The following is a 9,876-nucleotide window of genomic DNA, read 5'->3' as shown; positions in this document are numbered from 1 at the left end:
CATAAGCTCAGTTGGCATTTGCTCAAGATTCATTATTTTAGTAAGGACTGGTATTAAATGTTTTGAACTGCATAACCTCGTTGTCCTTTATTTAGCCGTGCTAAAACCCAATGCACTTTCTTTAAAGTCTAGGTTTCTGACAGTTTGTATCCCTAAGTTCAGCTGATGTGGGACAAAAGTATAACTCGTACTGTTTTGGCGGTTACTCTGCCTTCGTTTTGTAATCTTGGCTCTTGTCTTGATGCTAGAGAATACAACTAGCTTCATGGTCTTGAGCAAGGCAAGTTAATTAACAAACAAAATGGTGATCGGACTGACTGGCTTAAATGTCTTCTTTGCAGGCATGTGTGTCCTCGCAGGTTGTGACTTTCTTTCATCAGTCCCTGGTATCGGGATCAAACGGCCACATTCATTGGTGTTAAAGTATAAAAACTTAGATCGGGTAACTAATTTTACTGGAATGAAATGCTGAAACTCAGTTAAATTAAAACTATATCTTTCTTGTGCTGAAGTTATACTTCCCCACAGTTAGTGATGTTTCGCTCCCTCTATTTTCACAGAGGGCAGTGCATATTACACCATCCATGGCAAATGAACTGATTCAGGTAGTGCTTTTGATATTGCCAGAAAGGTTCACAGGTTTTTCTGCCCGCTACGTTTCTGTTTGAGATGTTGCCACTTTGAAGCTTTGTGCTGATTGACATTTTGAACTCTTCCCTGATTCAAATCCTTAAGATAGAAGGAGTTTAGTTTGTTGTTGCACCTTATGAAGCAGATGCTCAACTGGCTTACTTGTCTAGGTTGGAGCCAGAGAAAGGTGGAATAGTAGCTGTTATGTCATGATATCATCTCTATATGGAGAATACACGTTTTATATGAGAAATCAGTTTGGTTGAAACATACTAGTATCTTGAACCAGCCATAGCCCACGGAGGTGAGGTAAGCTAGAAAATCTCTTGTTATACCTCCCTGTTCATAGCTATGTGATTTATTACACTACTATATCAAGTGAATCCATAATGTATGTGTCATTAAGGTATGTGCTGCTTGCTGCCTGTTTCTACCTATCACCTATAAGGAATCCATAATCATAATGCATCATAAGTAATGAATGTCCAATATGAGCTTATAACCAGTGCTATCCTATCTTGTCACGATTATTGTCTAATTAAATCAATGGATATAGCTCCTGTATCATCTCTTCTCATGTAACCATATCTAATTACGTGAATCAAGTCACTTGGTTAAGCTATCATATTCATTTACATTACTGTGACCTTATCCTGTATGTCGTATAAGTTAATCAATGGCATTCATAGTGACATGTAACTAGCTGTAGTAGGGTTAAGCTTCTGTATCATGCTTATCTATCCGTATCAAGCTTACTGAATGCGAATAGAACTCATATCATGTATTTATTAGGAAGATACAGCTATAAACATAAGTAATAAGAGTAATAGCTTCCAGTATAGAGTAAGCAACAAGGACATGAAACCTGTTGCTTAATGAGTATACTAGGTATAAGCATATTGAACTAAACCCATTGAATACACCAATCTCTAGTCATAAGTTTCAACAAGGTTAAGCTTACTTGCCTAATTGATTCAACTTCATTATTCCAGCTATGTTGTGTACTAATGGTAAAGGTATATGAACCAAACCCATTAGACTAATACAGGGTCATAAGCTACTAATAGCTTTGAATAGGGTACCGTATTCTACCTAATGAATAAGTTTACATTATCTCTAATATGGAATGACTTACTTATGCTTACAGATCCTGCTTAATATAGGTAAATACGCATACTTAACATATGAGCTATACAGGTATGATAAAGTCTAGGTTTCTGACAGTTTGTATCCCTAAGTTCAGCTGATGTGGGACAAAAGTATAACTCGTACTGTTTTGGCGGTTACTCTGCCTTCGTTTTGTAATCTTGGCTCTTGTCTTGATGTTAGAGAATACAGCTAGCTTCATGGTCTTGAGCAAGGCAAGTTAATTAACAAACAAAATGGTGACCGGACTGACTGGCTTAAATGTCTTCTTTGCAGGCATGTGTGTCCTCGCAGGTTAGAAGGTTAAGATGCTCTTCTTGTGGGCACACTGGCCACAGCCACCTAATTTCGCATATACTACTGCCGCCACATCCATCATTCCATATGCCATTTGCTCCCCATGTCAGATCGATCACCTAATTGCACCGATCGCTCACTTAACGTAAGGTCTTCGTTTTATGCCCATCATTAAATACTGGCCTGCTCCAATCTGATCTTCAAGATTTCTGCACCTAGATATTGACATAGATCTCCTGTCGGACCCAATCTACCACCAAGATTGCCCGATGTCAGATACATCACCTAATTTCGCATTTACTTCTGCCGCCACATACATCATTCCATATGCCATTTGCTCCCCATGTCATATCGACCACTGTTGGAAATAATACTGAGAGGGGGGGGGGGGGGGGGTGAATCAGTATTATAAGAACTATAAAACTTTTTCAATGCTCAGAAACATATACGCTACTTTAGTTAAGTGAACCAGCGTGTATACGCAACTGTGTCTAAGGAAAACAGCGTATAACTAGAAATCTTATAATTCAGTCAGTTTATCTTCAGTTAAGTGCATAAGGTCATTATTCACCATATTAAGAGTAAACAGATGCAGTAGAACAGATCACACAAAAACCACACACATGAACACCATGATATAAGGTGGAAACCCAATGTGGGTGAAAACCACCTGCTGCAAGTCGTCTCTATCTTTCTTTAATATGAAACTTCAGTTTACAATCTTTTTGTACTGGTGCAGCCTTATACCAGTACGCAGGCTACAACCTGCGGAAGGCTACAACCTTCTCTCGTTCTCCAAACTTCCTTGGAAGGGAGCTCCAACCCCCCTTTGCTCTTGTACTAGCCAAGATACTAGTACGTAGGTGCTGGCCTACAATCTTCTTTCTTTCAGGTACCACCTTTCATACATTTTCAGACTGGATATTCCTGAAGCACAACATTACAATCTGAAGACCACAATTCATTCAACTTTCACAACAGATCATTGAAACACAAAACATCCAATACTAGCATCATCAGTCACTGAACCACTGAAACCCTGTCAAACACCAGATACCAGAACACAGAGCAGACTACAGAACTCTGCAATAACAGTCAGACCCAACTGTAACCCAAAAATCAAGCTCCAAAAGATATACGCTACTTCAATGAGAGAAACCCGCGTATACACGCGCTTTTACCGAAGCCAACCTGCATACAGATCTAAAAATAAATTCTCTCAACTTGCAGCTGTACCAGACATCAGTTAGACCCAGAACATAACATTGCGTCAGTATGCAGATCTAGAAATACGCATAATCAACCATATCATAATAGTGTATTTCAAATCATTAGATCCCGATCTATCCTTAGATCTAGTCTTCCATCAACCGAAGTGATCTCTCCTTAACTTAGATCAAGCAACCCAGAACCTGCATACCAGATCTCTTTCTTTTTCAGATATTCAAGCCCTTTCAAAAGATGTATTTGCCTAATGATCTTCTTCTCCTTATATAGCCTTAGGCCTTGCTCAATACCAAGGGTCAAACCATAGAAATCCAATACCATCAACTTAGAAACTAGGGATCAACACGTCTGTCGAGATACTTTGGTCCAAATACATAGGCTCAAGTACCGAGGACTAACTACCACAGACCAAAGGGAAGCTTCCCAACATATACGCCCTTTTCTGTTCATGCATATGCGTGTATACGTGCCTTAGTATGTAGTTCACCTGCGTATACACGACTTAGTATGCATATCACTTGCGTGTATACGCAACTTCGACTTAATTAACCTGCGTATATGAGATTTTTCTTCATTCTGTAATCTGAACAGAGATCTGTCATCAAAGAGAGTTGCCATCAAGGACAACACCTGTATCATAGCGTCACACCTGTGCCAAAATGCCAACAACCACTTAATTGCACCGATTGCTCACTTAATGTAAGCTTTTCGTTTTATGCCGACCATTAAATACTGCCCTGCTCCATCCGAGCTTCAAGTATTTTAGCTCCATTCACACTTAAAACCACCTTACAAACACGTTGAACTTTTGTATATATTGACCTCTTTTGCACCTAGATATTCACATACATCTCCCCGCTTCGCATAACATGGAATCCATTAGCATAAGCCAACTTACTGAACTCGTGGCATTGTTTCTCTTAGCACTGATTCTCATGACTCTTCTGATTATTGACATCGTAAAAGTCGAAAGACAAAGAAAAAAGAAACCAAAAAAACAATAACATCTCTTTTGCATTATCTTACGCATTGTCTTATTTCCCCGCTTCCTTCTCTGTTACAGGTGTACGACGGATGCTTCAAATATGCATTTGGGTCCGCCATGGTGCTGCAACTCACATTTTTTATGCTTCTATCATCTCTGCTCGACTGCGGCACTAATGTCTTAATTGTTAGCATTCGTGCTTGTCTTGTATTCTTCACATGTTACAGTCTGTCATAAGAAATGCTTATTTTCAAGGTCAAATGTAAGCTTCACGGCGGTTTTCATGTTACTTGTGTCTTGAATTGATGATGATTCTCTGCAAGTTATTTATTCAATAATATTCAGATCTTTGGTATATAGTGCTCATGTCACTATTTCTATTGCAATTGTGTTCTATAGAAATTCACCATAGTATGTGAGTTGCCCAGGTCAACCCTGGGAGCACTCGACCCAACTAATTCCTCTGCCTTCCGTAACTGCTACTGCTGGATCTCGGTAAACTAGATGATCTGCATGATAAGGGATATTTGCAACTGCAATCGAAGCATATATATATGGCCTCTGTTCCTAGTGCTGCTTGCTTGAATGCTAACTAGAATCCTTCGGAGTAAACAAGCTAAACTGCTGCGACTGGTATTCGAACTGGCTTAGACCTTAAATATTAACTTCATGCAGGGACTCGCTGCCTCGCAGCTTCCCTTGTTTTAATTATTTTGTTTTAAAGGAAACTTGGTTAGTCCGAGAATTAAGGGGAAAAATACCAAAAATGAAATTTTTAAATAGTAGAGAGTTAGACAATTACTCTCTCTACTCTCACTCTAGAGATAAAACATTTGCATGGGAAAAGCCAAAAAGAAATAAAAGAGAATATGAATAGGCGGAGGCATTTGACGAGCGGATGCTTCAAATATGCATTTGGGTCCGCCATGGTGTTGCAACTCGCATTTTTTATGCTTCTATCGTCTCTGCTCGACTGCGGCACTAATGTCCTAATTGTTAGCATTCGTGCTTGTCTTGTATTCTTCACATGTTACAGTCTGTCATAAGAAATGCTTATTTTCAAGGTCAAATGTAAGCTTCACGGCGGTTTTCATGTTACTCGTGTCTTGAATTGATGATGATTCTCTGCAAGTTAGTTATTCAATAATATTCAGATCTTTGGTATATAGTGCTCATGTCACTATTTCTATTGCAGTTGTGTTCTATAGAAATTCACCATAGTATGTGAGTTGCCCAGGTCAACCCTGGGAGCACTCGACCCAACTAATTCCTCTGCCTTCCGTAACTGCTACTGCTAGATCTCGGTAGACTAGATGATTTGCATGATAAGGGATATTTGCAACTGCAATCGAAGCATATATATATGGCCTCTGTTCCTAGTGCTGCTTGCTTGAATGCTAACTAGAATCCTTCGGAGTAAACAAGCTAAACTGTTACGACTGGTATTTGAACTGGCTTAGACCTTAAATATTAACTTCATGCAGGGACTCGCTGCCTCGCAGCTTCCCTTGTTTTAATTATTTTGTTTTAAAGGAAACTTGGTTAGTCCGAGAATTAAGGGCAAAAATACCAAAAATGAAATTTTTAAATAGTAGAGAGTTAGACAATTACTCTCTCTACTCTCACTCTAGAGATAAAACATTTGCATGGGAAAAGCCAAAAAGAAATAAAAGAGAATATGAATAGGCAGAGGCATTTGACGAGAGGAGAGAAAGAAGTGTGGAAGCCTTATATAGGATGTTGTGAAGGGTGGTAGGATGTTGTGAAGGGTGGTAGAGTGCTACCAACAAAGGAGATTTTTTAGCTGGGTAGGGAGCGAGTGGAATTCCTTAGGTATATGCATGTGAGTTTAAGAGTTCTTAGCTTGACAGGACAGGTCTCGATGTCCATGAACTGATTATTCTAGGCCACTGTAAAAAAAACTATTTGGGAATTGGAAGCTCAGGAGAGAGGATTGGACGTAATTTTCATTCTCACTGTTGGGATGTTCAGTCTATTTTCCTAGTGAATGTCCACCACACATTTTTGTGAAAGATAAGTAAATGATTATGTTCTGACTTTCCAAAGTAGGGTAATGTATCTTGTTGTTACATAAAGGAAAAATATTCTGTAGAAATGTGTGATGTATTATGTTATTATAGAAATGAATAATGATTTTTCACATATGTGGTTGTGGTGGAAGAGAAATGTGAATTTATATAAAAGTACAATATATCTTTCATGATGAAAACATAACTAGGCAGTATTTCTTTCAGAATGAAAAAAAAGCGAGACAGTTACCTGAAATCGGCATGCAGACTCTCTGTTGTTGTAGCGTAAACAGTGGAAAGAGCAATTTGTTTCTATAGACTATATAAAAACACACCTGGATAATTCTAGTTCTCGAGTAGAGGGACGATACCTACAACTAACGAAGGGTCCATGGTCGTGTATCCTGCTAGAAACGCTAGTGTCGTCTTTGGACTACGAGCCTTACTCTCATAAGTGAGAAAAGGATTAAGTATAAAACCCTCTAGAACCCATCGTCCCGTAAAACTGGCTATGTAAGTAAGGGAAGGAATCCTATAGAATATCATGGTAGCCCACTAGAGGGAAAACCCGCACATGTACGAACTTCTTGTAGACCGAAAACCCTAGCTTGAAGCGAGAGAATGATGAGAAGCTTCACACATTTAGGCGAGGGTAGTTAGCACAATGGAAATGCACCCTATTTTGACCATCGGATTAAGAAACACATGTACGGTGGAGATGCGAGAAATCCACATAAATTTAATTAAGAAATTGAATATGCAATGTAAACCTATATAAATGTCTAAGGGACAAGTTTCGTACTGCATGTACATCATCAATATCAAAACAATGAAACTATCAATGACTATTGTCAATTCTTTGTATGCGATTAAAACCATAGTATGGCATTTAACAATAAATGTATCTAGTTGTACTTCAAATTTATATGCGTGACAGTTTAAGTAATTTTAAATTAAAGGGTTGATTAATGTTTATAGATTTATTTAGCCACAGAGTAAATTACTTTTCCAAATTTTTATGAGTAGTGTAGGTGTAAAAGTTACAAGTGGTATACGAGCTAAAGGGTTGTAACACTGTGGTCTGATTAAGGGAAAATGTTAACATACTAATTTGTTTTCATAAAGATAAATAATGTAAGATATGAAAAACCTTTAAACCCTTACTATTTAAAGAAATAGAGAATTGGAGCTAAAAATTAATGATTAAGAGCTAAAAATGAACCATAATAAGAAACCAAATAAATTTTGTGTCAAAATTTATGACAATGAAGAGTGAACAATATTGTCTTGAACATACCTGAAGAAAAAAAAAGAAAAAGAAGAAGAAAAAAATGACTTAAGTCATGGTTCACCATAAAGAAGTATACAGGTGAAACAATGAGACATATATGTTCATAAATAAAATAAAGTATCAAGTCCTATATTGTTAAACAATAAATCAAAAATATCGAATGGTTATTTTAACTGGGACGGTAGGGTTTTGCACCCTAAAAGGTTCAGGGATATTTATATAATGATTATCTGTTTTTTTATTTGCAAGACCTTTTTGTTTATTACAAATTATAGGATCAATACTAAAGATATTTTAGAATTAAATTTTTGATATAATATTGGAGACTGGTACAAAAGAGGTGAAGGGTGGTACAAAAGAGGTGAAGGGTTCTATTGGTTCCAAAGTTAGCAATGCCTAATTGTTACATTAGATACAATAGTAAAAATAATCATTTGATTGGTATAACCGATTGGAGACTGGGACAAAAGAGGTGAAGGGTGGTACAAAAGAGGTGAAGGGTTCTATTGGTTCTAAAGTTAGCAATGCCTAATTGTTACATTAGATACAATAGTAAAAATAATCATTTGATTGGTATAACCAACTCTTGGTACCCATGTTGGATGTTCACTAAGGAATCTTATGATTCATATATATATAAAGCATAAATATAATTATGAGCGGTTGAGGGATTTTGGGTGATTTATAGGAAGGGGAGGATTCCTTTTACCAAGTTAAATATTAGAAAGTAAAATGGTAATTATAGATAATAATGATAAAAAAAATACAAATCTATATGCCAACAATATAATTAAAGTATAAATAAAGTATAAATAAAGGATACGCAATAATAACTGTCTTTTATAGGATTCATGAGGGATGAAAATAAAGTCTAAACTAATAAGGGATTTAATGCGATTTCACATGAATTTTTTTTTAAAGGGAGCCATTGAAGGCTTGGTTACAACGGTAGAATGTTTCGCACACACCATCAACATGGTGGATTCTAAATAAATTTATATCATTTATAATGTTTCAATGTTTCTCGTGTAAGTAAGGTATTATGGTTATTATATTTTCAAAGAGAAATATTCCTCACTTTTTCAAGTCAAAAAAAATAATAAGAATTGAATTAGAAAGGGATGAAAAATGTGGCCCAGAACAAGGTCAATAAGTTCTTTTCAAACAATCACCAAAAAAAAATATTCATGTAGCAAGATTCTTTGATAACATTCTTGTCTAAAAAAACCAGCGAAGTGGAGGTAAGTTGCGATAAGACATCTATGATAATTTGTGATGACAAGAAGATTTGACTGAGACAATAAAGGAACATAATTGAGGTTTTTGAGTTGAGAGTAACATGATCTACTCCAAGATAACAAATAAATATAGGGCATATCAGAAGAGTGTTGTGGGAACCACAAGGATATCTACTTTACATAAAAATTAGTAAGTATAAAGAGAGCAAGATTAGAGCCATTTTCCGAACTATGGAACTTCTAGAGGATTACCATGACCTTGAAATATAGATGTGGGTAGTTTTTGAAATTCCTGCAAGTTGCGGATGCAAGGGGCTCGAGAATTTGTGAGTTACACACTCACAATGTTTAATCACACAATGATTCGCTAAATGGTTTATTGTATAATCACCTCGCTAATGGAAAGTTAAATAGGATAAACACAAGACAACAAGTGAATTGTGGTTGATTGAAATGACTATTAATTGTAAGTCCAATATATAAATATTTGATATAAATGGTTACAATATGATGAACAAGAACAGATCCGTGCTAAATTCTATTAACAATTTAGTAGAATTGCCAAATATATATATATATATATATATATATATATATATATATGATAACGCCAAATGATACAGTTACAAACTGTAATAAGAAAATTCTTAATCATATGATTCTTTAAAATGAAATGATACCCATGACAACGAACATGGATATTAAATAATTCTAAGAATATGTTGTCTTAAAGTAGGTACAGACACGGTGTGGACAGTAATTGGCAGGCAGCCATGTAAGGTAAATAAAATGGATGCATGACACCTAATCATGCGAAAATTAAGCTAGGATTTTGGTAGCACATTAGGCAACCGTAGCCTATGCTTGTTGTCATGTGATGTGCTGACATGAAAGGTGCAGCATGCCACCCGCCCATGTTACCGAAATAAGTATCTTTAGGAACTTTACTATGAATTTTATAGACATAAGTGGAGTTAGTCGAGTGATTGATCATAATGAACCTATGTTTACAAAGAAAAAATAAATATGTCT

Source organism: Pinus tabuliformis, chromosome 3_1 (assembly GCF_031772625.1).
Source record: "Pinus tabuliformis cultivar Carrire ecotype Pingquan chromosome 3_1, CPIR1, whole genome shotgun sequence".
In the NCBI taxonomy this organism is placed as follows: Eukaryota; Viridiplantae; Streptophyta; class Pinopsida; order Pinales; family Pinaceae; genus Pinus; species Pinus tabuliformis.
The sequence above is the reverse complement of the archived record's forward strand: the minus strand, read 5'-3'. Positions refer to the sequence as shown.